Source organism: Mytilus californianus, unplaced genomic scaffold (assembly GCF_021869535.1).
Source record: "Mytilus californianus isolate M0D057914Y unplaced genomic scaffold, xbMytCali1.0.p SCAF_11, whole genome shotgun sequence".
NCBI classification, from domain to species: domain Eukaryota; kingdom Metazoa; phylum Mollusca; class Bivalvia; order Mytilida; family Mytilidae; genus Mytilus; species Mytilus californianus.
In genome coordinates this window covers 47,209,218-47,223,884 of record NW_026262593.1, presented here as the reverse complement: position 1 = coordinate 47,223,884, position 14,667 = coordinate 47,209,218, and positions in this window count along the sequence as shown.

The following is a 14,667-nucleotide window of genomic DNA, read 5'->3' as shown; positions in this document are numbered from 1 at the left end:
CTTGACCTTAAAGCAAACTTTAGCAATAGCTTTAACTTCTGTTAAGCATCCTGTTTACTTACAAGTGAAATGTCTGAACAACGGTTATCTATTCAGTAAGAAAATATATAACATATATTTCTTCAAAATTTGTAACGATTTCAATAGCAGATATTTTAGACTTTGATCAGGTCAAAATACGCGTTTCTAATTGAAACCCAGACAAAAAAAAACCAGACAAATCCTTTGATAGAACAAGCATTTCACAAAAACCTTCACAGGAAGCCAAAACCTGGTCAGCACAAATATATCGCGTAAAATCAGGTTTTTAGAACGGGTTAACATACTCTATTTGTGACACTGTTATGTAACTTCTGTTAAAATCCGGGGACAAAATACAAAAGACGCATAAGTGCTTTGAATCATGTCATAAACAAAATTCCAATCGTTTTTAAATTATAAAAATGTACATTTAAAGAACATAGATAAAGTATAAGATTTTTTGTTTAAATCAATTGAAGAGGACCATAACTTGTTAATAGAATTTTTTTTAAAAATCCAAAAAGGCACACAATAGGGGTCTTTTGTTCAATGTTTAAAAGATATGTAAACTAATTTTGAATTCATTAGTGAATGAATTTATATATTCCGGTATTAAATAATTCTGTAACAACTGCTCAGCAAACAACAAACAAAACAAAGCATGACTAATGCATAAATTCAAAATACAATAGACACATTACCCTAGGTCACATTCGTTGCATATATATATATAAACAAGTCTAAATTGAAAACAACGTTCAAACCTATGATTGCGTTGGATAAAAACCGCAATTTTTATACGTATGCATGCAAAACAATTTTCTTGTTAGAGGAGTCTAAATACAGCACAAACAACATTTTCCAAAAGACATATATATATACAAGTCTAAATTGAAAACAACGTTCAAACCTATGATTGCGTTGGATAAAAACCGCAATTTTTATACGTGTGCATGCAAAACAAATTTCTTGTTAGAGGAGTCTAAATACAGCACAAACAACATTTTCCAAAAGACAAAAAAAAAAAAAAAGAGTATATTTTAACAAAACGCATTTGACTAACAGGTCGAACAACAAATGTTCTTAAACCCTGCCGACTGCCATTGGGTGTTTTTTCCAGACATATCGGTAGCGCATATTCCTTATATGAAGAAACAACATTTTTGCAGCTTAAATCACTTATTAAGTAAAATTGAGATCTCGATATCTTATAGTTTGTTCTGTTTTTTTTCAGGTTTCGCGATTTTCCATATGCATAATCTTTAAACAATCTTTAAACAATTTACTTAGCATTTACAGTATTTTCACAGCTATTTCTATTTTTGGAAAAAAGACTGCAAACAAATAATTTTTCAAAGAAATATAAATATATCTTACCATGTATTTAATATATACCCAGTTATGGCAATACATTTCATCTTAATTTCAAAACATTGACACCTGAACAATTACTCTTATATGTGGTTATTGAAAAAATAGATTTTGTTTTCAAACCTATTTTAGATCAAGAAGATTCTTTTTTGGATTCAAAATGGAAATCTTACTTTACAGTAATCTTGTGTTTTATGTCTGTTCACATTCCAACTTTAAAAAAAGGGCCAAAGTCTAGTGTAAACAATATTTTATTTAGAACCAGATAAATAAATACGTACATCAATACAATGCAAGTCTCGAAGGGCCGAGTTACAATATTCATGGTATTTGTGACTTATCAATGTAGAATGTGTGCAATTTAATTGCAACAATGTGCCATTCACGAAGGTTGAAAATTTTGATGGAAAGTAACTAAGTTTCTAAGTCCGGCAAAATGCAAAACATTTCTTCAAACGATTCAATAAAAGCTGGTAAACAAACATCAACATGTTACAATTTTTTTCTTATTCCGCCACATTATTTTCTTGCAGAGTTTGCTTGTTTCACAACGTGTCGATAAGATATTTTGCATTTGATATCGAACTGTTTTTGCGCTTTTTATTTCACCCTGTTTAACCAAACACGTTTCTTTGTAAGATTGATTTCCCCGAATACTGTTTTGTTTTGTTATCGCAAACGTAAACGAAACCGATAAATTTATTTTTCCAAATTGAGTTTTGTATCCTCAAAATGTTCTGTTATCGTTTTGTATCCTCAAAATGTTCTGTTATCATTTTGAATGACGCAATACGGAGACTCTGTATGAGAGTTATTTCTCCTTCTGTATTTGAAATAAGTGATATATAAATGTAACTCATGAACCGTAAATAATAGAGATCATTTTTTTTTATTTGAGGTCTTTAGTCCAACAAAAGATATTTAAAGTAAAGTTCAAAGGTCAAGGTCACTTTTTTACAATGTTGTATTTTGATTGTTTTTACATTTTCGCAGGAATCGTTATAAAAATTGACAGAAGAACTTTACAAAATTGAGAGTTACGGTGTCTTTAAATAAGAGTGTTCTCCCCTGGAAAGTTCAAAATAAGTTGAACGTTGATATAACTCATAAGCCATACTTAGTGGAGACCTAATGGTTTTTGATTTAAGATCCTCCCTTAAGGATGCATTGTCCTGATGTTTCAGTCTCGTTGAAATCTCGTTCGGGAATTATTTCCAAAACATGTGATACAAGTGGAAAATATTAATGGATTTAAAAAAATATATAATCAAACTAAACTATATGAAAAGAAACGAAATTTTCAAATTGTATAACCAATCTAGTCAATGTCATCAACCAAAATGTTGAGAAAATAGGTGAAGGTACAAAGAAAGGATTTTACCGAAAATATGTACATCCCATATCAATTTTTTCTTTTCAGAATTCTTAGATATGTATTTTTTTAATCATTGGAAACAAAGAAGTTTAAATAATATGCTTTCTGTTCTAAAAGAAAGAGAGAAAATCCAAATTTACAAAATTGACAGCATGGTCAATTTCACATGAAAAAGCAACCAAATTTATAAAACTTACTAATATATACACCAACCTATAGTTTTTTTAAGTTAAACTTATTCAGATTGGGCCACTTCATCTTTAGTGAAAGTATGAAAAAAAGTTTAATTGTGAAACTGTGACTTTCAAAAAGCCGTAACAAAAACAGAAGTGCACCACCATATGATTGTTTCTTCTTCAATTACTTTCTTACAGTCATATCAACCCAAAATTAGGTTAAGAAAAAAGTTTCATTCTAGAACTTGTTGGCTCTTCATAGGTGTGCATCCTTAATAACCTCGAAATAGATGCTAAGGTCAAATGTGAATACTTCATACTTCATACTGACACATGATAAAGCCATGGGGTCTTCTGCATTAGGTATGGAGATAAATGAATACTAAATATCTAGAAACAATTTATTCTTGGAATCATTGTAAAGTAACCTATCATATTGAACCAAAAGTGACATTTTAAAAATCGGACGTAGCTTAATCATATACATTATTTCAATCAAAAATACATTCAAACCATATAATTCTTACCAGAAGTGACTTGGAGTAAACTGGAAGTTACTAATTTAATAAAAATAAGATATCAAAAAAGTACCATAAACTATTAATTTTTTGAATCAGTGAAAGATAATTAGCATTCCTACACTGGAAATATTTTTTTAAAACCGGAAGTTAATATTTGTCTATAAAAAATGTACATTTTGGATGGAAACACCTTCATCTGTTCTCTGCACATTTGTTTTTTAATTATAATAATAATAATAGTCTGTGACTCAAAATATAGATTTTTTAAGATTAGAAAATATATTGGAACAAATGTAAAATATTCATTATGGAGAAATATATCTTTTTTATGTAAAAAACTCAAAGCTACATACTTATTATAGAACTATAGAAATCATAGCAAAAAATATTAATATCCATACGGCGGAAATTAGGACGTTGAATAAAATGCGTTGAAATGTATAAACAAAACTATTTGGTTCCGGATTTGCATTAAGGACCTAATGTTCTCAATGAAACCACCTAATTCTGAGTAGAACAATGAATTAAATTGAATTCCCGATATTTCCAAATTGACAAATATATATAAAAGTTGTTAAGTAAATGATAATCCTTTTTTGGACTTCAACAATTTGTTTTGCTGTTAAAGTTGAAATATGTAATCAAACCTTTATACACCTACTTTAATTTACCAACATAAACAATCACATGATTGTTTATCAATCATCCTTTGTAATTAGAATTATTCATTTGGTTAAAATCATGAATTAGAATACAAAAAGTTTAAAATCATTTCTATTTTTTGCATACGTCAAAGGCTATTTATTTATCATTAAAAAGGATTGGGCTGGTCATGAATTAAAACAAAAATGATAGAGGGACAATATAAACATAGGGAGATGTGGTGTGATTATTGATGAAACAACCAATATTTATCAATATCATGACATTCTAATGTTAATTTAATTCCAATTATCACAGGAATTCATATTGATGTATTTACACAAATCTGGAATCAAACGAATAACGTTTTTCTTTCTTTCTATTTTTGACATTTAATCATTGTTATAAAAGCCTGATGTTATTTATACAATTATTGATATTTTTGTTGGTTCTGATTTATATAATTGTTATGTATTGAGAAATATATGTGATTATTTAATTTAAAAACAATATATTAATGATACATATATGAATTCTCATTTTATGAATACTATCTAAAATGATAGTGGAATATATACTAAATATCTATTACCAATAGTCTATCACCTACAATGTACTACGGTTACTGATATATAGACATTTCTAAACAGATTCATTCCATAATACAACAATGAGACAGATTATATTTGTCTTATAGCTGCTACATAATACAGCTGTAGTATCCTGAGGGTTCTCGGACATCAAAATAATAATGAAATATTGGACAAGAGCTATCTTCTAGGCTTAGCTATCACCTAATACAAGACAACAGATTGTTAAAAAAAACAGAAAAAAGAGGAAGTGTAGAACATTAAACAGAATTATTCAACCTTATAGAGTTTATATAGAGGTTGAACACGACATTGAAAAATACAAAGTTATGGGGACTTTGTGGCAACATCAAAGATAGCGATTTAAAGCTGTTGTGACCATATGCGCTGCATACATGTATGTGTGTAGCCGAAAAGACTGGTTTACATAATCTGAAAAATCATTTGTTTTTTTATGTGTTTCTATTGCTGTTTTTTTTATATTTTGAGATAAACCTTTGTTTTTCGTCTACTGTAATCGTAAGTTGCAGTGTAATTCTAGGTATAGACAAAACGGTTAAGTTTTGTTTCTCCTTGCCGTTTTTTTCACATTTTTGTTTCTTGTTCTCGCTACATTTGGATTTCCCTCAGTCCTCAGTTTCTGTCTGTTGTCTTGATCTGTCCCTTTCCAGTTTACGGATTTGAACATCGATAAACTTAATCAACAATGTTTTTGTATATCTCGAATAAAATGAAAACAATACGAGAAAGTGAATGAAAAAAAAAAGGTGTGCATCTTTTGTAACTTTTCAGTTTATCTTTTTATAATCACCATATTCTGCAGTTTATTATCCTAAATTGCAATGCCCATGTAACTTAATAAAACAGGTCAACAACCTTTAATCGTAGAATACAAAAAATAGAATTGTTCATTACTAGCATATGTAGCATAAGAACTTAGTTATTGTATTTATTTTTTGGTATTCGTTTCAGCTACTTAAAACTCATCAGTTTTGTTCAAATCAACAACACAGTTGGAATATCAAATTAATTACAAACTAAAAAAAACATTGAAATCCAAAAGTTCCAAAAGGTTGCCAAGAGTAGAAAATGCAATGCTCCTGTTTAATATTTAAATATAAGAAAATATCAAAACTGGACTTACGTAATTTTATTTGATGATGATGACGGGTGGCTGCTTAACGTCCAGCGGCAAATTAATATGCATATTCAAGACGAGAACATGTTGATGTAACATGAATATTAACCCTGCTTTATACTCGACCGACACGCTGAGCCGGATTTTTAACTTGCTAGTTCACAAGGTAACAGTCCGCAGTAAGACATGTCACCTTACCTGGACTCATTATTAATTTTCAAAATGTTATCAACTTAAATGCTAAGTTTGCTTAAACTCACAATTCAAACAATTCAACTAAATGTTTGATTAAAATATATAGACAATTAACTTCACAGTAATATCGTGTGATTTGAGATGACTAATAATATGTTTTATGTTATTATGTGAATAATTCTGCTCACAGGAACAGCTGGTTTGTATTACTTTGTCGATTTCACCCGATTATGTTAGGTTTAATATTTGATTTTAATTGATTCAAGATCATCTCTTTTGTCTACATAGTTCAAAAATACCAAGATCTGTATAAAGTCAGGAATATGACATGTGTTTATCACTAGTTATGTTTGATTTTGTCACTTTTTATAGACTTCCCCTTTTTGAATTTGCTTTGGAGTTCGGTATTTTTGTTTTACTTTTTATCATACATTTGCATTATATGTTCTCCAAATGAAACGCTGGAATCAAATCAGTTCATATCAAAAAAGAAATCTGGTATATAAGTACTAGCGTTATACCAAATCAGAAACAAAGGTTAAGTAGTGAGTAAATTATTGATGATTCTTGTACATTGTGAATTTTAGTGAATTGTGGTCACATTGGAATTTAAGTTCGAAACAAACCATCTCTTTACGCATTTTTCACACTCATAATCAAATGCAGAGGCAGTTACATTAGAAAATAAATTATAAGTGTGAAACGGTCATTTGTATCTAAAAAAAATCTGAAATGTCTGAAACTATAATAGTTAAGTCTTGTTCCGAGTTTAGAATATTTTCTTGTTGTAAATTCCGTACCGTTCATACACTAAGCTTACATTCGATCCACTACTGTTCAATAGCTTTTCGGACAATTCAGTATGTCAATAATTGTACAGATAGAATATTGTCTGCATTCGAAATGCTTAACAGTTCTGAAATTACTATAGTGAATAACTTTGACAATTGACTGAAAGACAGAATTAACTATATTGTAAATATTAAGTTAATAAATTTGTTTACTAGTAAGGAAAAAGACAAAAAATAGTGTGTTTAAATCCTTAATATATATCAGAACTGATTTCGTATTTGAATTCTTCGGTTCGTTTTCTGAAGTGAACCAGCATTGTATAATAATTATTCAGTAAGCATTTAGAAAATTCTACTTATGAATTTATCAAAAGTTACTGTGAGTAGCTTACCAGAATGTATTTACTTAATTTTCTGCAGATAATAGAGGCAATTCAATCACTTGGGCCCTTTGTTATAAAACTTTACAAAAATTGTGTTCGAATCGACAATCCCAGGATTTTCATTGGTTGATTACTGAGTCTGAGTACGCAACTCGTGCTCGAAATTTTTATGACCGCAAAGCCTGTTAATATACAAATTTTGTTATGCGATCTGTATAAATACACAACCATGCCCGATCGTTTTAGTGACATGCAGGCCACAGAAGCCTTACAATCTCTGAAAAATGCATATGCATGACACTATGATATCGTTATGGAAGATAAAACATTCCAAGTGCGAGTCTGTGCACATTTAAAATTAGCATATTTCACAATATGTCACTGCAAAGCATAAACTAGGACAGTGTGACCAGCTTTCATAGGTTGAAGGTATGTCAGATGAATTTACAAGAAATACGCATTACCGAGTGTAGCAACATTTCTCTAAACAAATTAATCAATTTAGAGATGAAATTAGATGATGTAATCGCAACGTTGTTTTTTTTTTACTTGGATTAGTTGATTGATTTTCGCTTGATTGTCGTCCAGTGGCTAATATTAATGCATATTTAGGATGTCAAAAATTAAAAAAAAAATATGTTGAATTACCAAATTTTATTTCTGAAAAGCAGACTGACCGGGAAAAGGGGAGGGGAATTTAAACTGCGACCAGTCCTTATTTTGACTGGACATGGCTGCGTATTTATGAATCCCGCACAGCAAATCAAACTCCCCACTGAAAGTCAAGGAATAAAATTGAGAATGGAAATGGGGAATGTGTCAAAGAGAAAACAACCCGACCATAGAGCAGACAACAGCCGAAGGCCACCAATGGGTCTTCAATGCAGCGAGAAACTCCCGCACCCGGAGGCGTCCTTCAGCTGGCCCCTAAACAAATATGTATATTAGTTCAGTGATAATGGACGTCATACTAAACTCCAAATTTTACACAAGAAACTAAAATTAAAAATGATACAAGACTAACAAAAGCCAGAGGCTCCTGACTTGGGACAGGCGCAAAAATGCGGCGGGGTTAAACATGTTTTTGAGATCTCAACCCTCCCCCTATACCTCTAGCCAATGTAGAAAAAACAAACGTACAACAGTACGCACAGTAAAACTCAGTTTAAGAGAAGTCCGAGTCCGATGTCAGAATAGGAAACAAAAGAAAATAAACAAAATGACAATAATACTTAAATAACAACAGACTACTAGCAGTTACTGACATGCCAGCTCCAGATCTCAATTAAACTGATTGAAAGATTATGTCTTTATCATATGAATATCAGGCACAATCCCTCCTGTTAGGGGTGTAGTATTATACCGTCATAAAATATATGAGAAGAACACAACCCGTGTCATGCCAACAACTGGTTTTAGAATAAATATGTTTAATTCCGATGCAAAGACCCTATAAGTGAATCAATATTAAAGCCAAAAATATGCAATCTTTAATGACCTGACAACAGTATCGTAACTATATCCCTTCTTAATGAGTCTGTTTAAAGGTTTTGTTAGCTTTTGAGGTGAATACTGGCATTTTTGTGCTTTGTAAAGAATATTACCATAAAAGATTGGATGTGAAATACCCGAACGTATAAGATGTCTGCATGTTGAGTTATATTTACGAATGATGTCCTTATACCGATGATAAAATTTAGTTAATGTTTTGACTAGTTTATGATATCGAAAACCCTGGTGTAATAATTTTTCAGTAATATATAAATTTCTCTCGCTAAAATCTAATACGTTGTTACATACACGAGCGAATCGTACAAGTTGAGATATATAAACACCATAAGAAGGTGACAAGGGAACGTCACCATCTAAAAAAGGATAATTAACGATAGGAAATGAAAAATCATCTCTTTTATCATAATTTTTTGTATTAAGCTTTCCGTTAATGATATAGATATCAAGATCGAGGAAAGGACAGTGGTCATTGTTAGTATTGGCTTTATTTAAAGTAAGTTCAACAGGATAAATTTCTTTAGTATACATACTGAAGTTGTCATTATTGAGAGCCAATATATCATCCAAATATCTAAAAGTATTGTTAAATTTTTGTATCAGATGTTGTTTCGATGGGTCTTTGCTGATTTTAGTCATCAATTGTAATTCATAACAATACAAAAACAGGTCCGCAATAAGTGGTGCACAGTTAGTCCCCATTGGAATTCCGATAACTTGACGATATACGGAATCTCCAAAGCGAACAAAAATGTTAGCAAGTAAAAATTCAAGGGCAGATATAGTATCAAATCATGTCCAATTGACATAGCTCTTTTGTTTGTTGCTACTAAAAAATGACCTAAAATATGTATTCGCATTCCGACTTTTGACCATATTTATATATCACAGTCGCTACTATATGTCAACTCCGAGAAGTTTGTTTACTATCCTATCCTTGTATCTGATATATTTTATATGCCAAAAGACGTACTTCATGATATGGTGGTCCGAACATCACTGAAGACATATTTATTGTCGAAATGCGCTTCTGGTGCAGTATAATTGGTACCGTTAATTAATGTTATAAAAAAACAAGAAGAAATATAAGCGGTGTTTGCCACGGTTTTCTCCTATTTCATAGCGAGTTTAAATATATTCATTATATACTTCCCGATAATGTATAGCTATAGTTGTCATCCTGCAATCCTGCAATCTTAGATTTTAAAGTTTAACTGTTTTAAGTCACAATTGTTGTGTTAGATTTTTTTTAGAAGTCTAACTAACTGTTGAATTTATGTATGCCCGATTTATTAAACGAGAATGACTAATATGATATCTAGCAACAAACGACAGCGACTGAATTACAGGCTCCTGGTTCCTAATTTATGTACTTTACATAAACGGCCAATGCACTTGTATACCTGTTATTTGTGCATCAATGCAGGATGAATACACATTTATATACGCCTCTTGCTTACCAAATTATAAGGCAATGATGTTTATAACTGCAATTTTTCAGTTAAAGGCAGCTTTAATGAATTCTATGTCGGTGCGTCTGACTTGACTGGCGAAGGAAAGTGGGAACGGATAATACCTAGTGCGGCTAACTACTTCAACTTTCATCATAGTCAACCAATCAATGTTCACCAAAAAAATCCAACCTTTCCCGCAGATTGTGCAGATATTCAAACCACAGAACGATTGTTAGACGACTATTGTGGCCAGAAGCAAGTTTTTATATGTGAAATATAATTATACTGTGTGCTCCAACACTTTTATAGCCGAATAGTTGTACAACAACCCCATTTTACAGTATGTATAGTGACCATTAAGCCATGAACAAAACATTTGTTAGTAGTCAAATAAACGTATACATATACTTTCATTTATTCTTCGAAAGTCTAACATGACTTACTGACGCCATCACGATTTTGAATATATTGCATGTAAGTAACTAACACAAAGAGAACAATATATTGATTGAAAGCATCCCGTTTCTTAATTTCTAGATAATTTTTTCATTCGTTTATTTTCTCTCTGCTATTGATCACTGTCAGTCAGTCTTTTCATTTTTTGTTGATACTATTGAGTAAATGTGTAATTTTTTTTACATTTTTGACTGATGAACCGCCAGTTTTCTAGTACATTTTAATTTGCACAGCACTGTCAAGTGTTGTTACAGGTTCCAAAAGTGATGTTGCCATTCTGTTTTGATATTATGTATATGTGACATCTTATTAAAACACTTCGAAACGTTTTCATTATTTATGTTTTGCACAAAAATATTTGAGTTATAAAACGCAGAATATAAATGTTTGAGAGAGAGAGAGAGAGAGAGAGAGAGAGAGTCAACTAAAAATTCAAAGCATAGCCAAACGACGATAAAAAACAGCAATAACAAAACAATACAATGAATACTGAAGATTGATCGAATTATTGTACTCATGAAATGTTAACAGTCCCTTCTCAATATGTGACACCCATTCGAGTTTTCTTGGCAGGTAAACTGTCTGTGATTATTGGCATTTTCTATTGCCAAAATCTAGAAAAACAAAACGCAAGTGTGGTTATGACAATCGGGACATATCCTTAATTATCTTTGACACAGATAGTCCAAAACGGTCATTCAAATTATGTTGGCGTCCTTGAATCTTTCAAACGGATCCCTTCAATGTTACTAGTAAAAAACTTTAATTTTATAGCTTTCTCTTAAGCAGTTATCCTCTATATTCTCTATGAAGGCAATCATGATAGGGAACGAAAGGCCTCGGACAATTTATCAACTGAAAAATATAAACTGTATGTGCAGTCACCGCTGAACTGTTGCTGCGTAGAAATGGAAAGTACGCAATTGGATAATTAAAATCATCACTTTTGATTACAGATTCAGTAATTGATCGAACAATGGTATGATTTGTTCTTTCCTTAAATCGATGTTTGTATCTTCATTGGCCATTCGGTTTTTTAAACAAAGTCAGTATAACTAAAAATTCCTTTTTGAAAGTTTACATAAAGTCATCATAGATACCAGGATTAAAATTTTGCACGCCAGACGTGCGTCTAGTGAACAAAATACTCATCAGTAACGCTCGAATCAAATAAAGTACGAAGTTGAAGATCACCTAAAATTCCGAAATCATTTTGTCAAATACAGCCACGGTAATCTATGAGGAATACTGTGTTAAATGTAGAGAATGTAATTTTTGTTTATAGTATTGCATGACGAGAGGGGCTTTGGCTGTACATATTTAACAGATCTGTTGATGTTTTTGTATCCGCATATGATTCAAACCATCCCTTAAGTAAGTAGTTTCACAATAAATCTGAAGCTCAGTTTTCAATAACGATAAACAGATGTTGGTAATTAGGAAAGAGGTTTAGTGAAGTATTTGACAGATCCAGGAATATCGTTGGTTGTAAGGACATTTATGTAATTTGGATATTTAGATCAGTCTCTGTTTGTTTTGTTTTAATCTAAAGCGACACCAAACCAACTTATAATTGCTCAATATATCCTCTTTTGGGCTAGACATTCGATAGATTAAGCTACCTTCTTTTTCCCTTTTGTACATATACCTCTTCCCGTGTTTGGAACTTATAAATCCTTGGCTTTGAAATTTCGGGCTTTGAACTTTCCTCATGGAGGTTAATACATCAAAGCGCTTTGGATACATTTAATCTGACTTTATTACCACTGTTTTTGTTTTAGACACGCGGGACCAGGTACACAATCCGACTCGTGTTTATTTCAACAGAAAGTAAAAACGCCTAACAACAAATTTTAACCTAATAAACAAATAAACCAGTGACAATTCTGCTTCTATTCGTATCAAATTCATTTAAATCAAACCAGAAAAACAAAACGGGCCTTATTTTCTTGAAAAATCCCCCAAAATTTTAAATATAATTTACGACACTTAATTCTTTAATAGTTCAATCTTTAAATTTCAAGTTTTAGGTATTTTGTTGTATATTGATTGATACTCTTGGTAAAATATTTTAAAAACAAAAAAGTATTTTTTGCAACATGACCAGAACAGACGTTCAGAAAAAGACACACGATCTACCTTAAATTGTGGTAGATAGTTGCTCATTTGCAATCATACCACGTTTCCTTGTTTTTATATTATATTAACAAAAAAGCAATTAATTTGCATTTAACCAGGCACAATTCGTATGGCACTACCCTAGGTAAACTCGTATAGCATTACATTACGAACAGTCTCCTTGCATTACACTAGGTACATTCTAATAAAATTACACTAGGTACATTTTTATTAGCATCATACTGGATGGATACATTCTCATAACATTGCCCTTGTTACATTCTTATAGCATTACATCAGTACATTTATAGCATTATACCAGTACGTTTATAGCAAATCACCATACACAAAGCTTAAGTATTACACTATACACAATGCTATAGCATTACAGTATACACAATACTAAAGCATAACACTGGGAATGATCTGTGCTACGGGAAGTTACATCAAAAACTCCGATCTGTTTAATTTGTTGAAATTCATATGCGGGTTGTTCTTTTGACCTTTAATATTACAGGCATAAAAATTCTCAAGATAATATGCAGTTGCAGTTTTTCTTATTTTTTGGGAGTCCAGCATTTGGATATTTAACAAATAATGGTACAAGAAATTATTTACTTTGTTACTGAAACTCCAGCAAACATTATATCATATATTTGAACCGCCTGACAAATGAAATGAGGTTTGTGCGCAATACCTCGAATAGCGCCGGAAATGGTGAGGATGAAGAGATACAGATTATATTTGCTTTCTTTAAATACAAACATGCAGAAATAAGTTTTAAAAAAGACATGTATACGAGATCAAAATATTATTACCGATTATTTAAATACGTATAGAATCATTCTCTCAACGCTGTGTTTACCGGGACAATTTCAAACTCGATATTTGATTCATAAAAATTAGAACAATACAAGCATTTAAAAAAAGATGTGGAAACCTGTATAATTTAGAAAAGATGGAGTTAAAGTCTATACAGTAACTACTTTCTTTCACTTGCAGTATATTTATTTGCCAATTTGCATTTTTTTTGGCAGCAGATATATCCTTAAAAACTAGTCAGTTTATTTCCTTATCAATTGATTACGCTTGAGCATTTGCAATAATTAGGAAAATGGGTTATACAGTAACACACTCACCATTTTTCTACGACACTGTACGGTATAATAGCGTCAATATAGAGTAGAAGTTGTGGGGACGATACAGTAGACATCAATAACGTCGCCGAATATTTTTTTACTTTTTTCCGCTAAAAATCAAACTTCCACAGGATATAGCTTGAAAACTAGCAAGGTTGTAAAGGACTTTCTTTGCACCAACATATTCGCCGTTCATTTTTGGATCTTATATCGATTTTTAAAAAAATCTGTGAACCAACGAATTAGAAAATCTTGATTAAGTAAAAATATCTGCCTTTTTTATGATTTTCCCTATATATCCTTTGTATTTTTGACGTATCATGCTGTTAATTTCAACAGCTTGTATCTGAAAAACGAAAACGGTTACCACTTTTTTTTTTTTTTTTTCTAATATATTTTTACAAGCAGAATCCATATGTAAAATTTGAAAAAATTCTATGGAGTAGTTAATTACGTACACTTCGCCTTAATTGGAAACACTTTTCAACTTCAAATAATGTTCCTAATATATATCTGGTATACATATCTTTGGTGATCCATTCACGGATGACAATCAAATCACTGTGTAATGAATATTTGATGAAAAAACAAATACTTCTTAGATATCTGTAGCTGTTTCAAATATGTTGCCAAAGTAAGCAAATGTCAATATTTCAAGGTCATAATGCTGTAGCCCAATAGCTTTCACCAAAAGACTTCGAATTATGTATTCGTTACCAGTTATATAGCATGTTAACTGCTTGCGTCAAATAGATCGATAAGGGAACTATTTTGAATAAGTAGTCCCG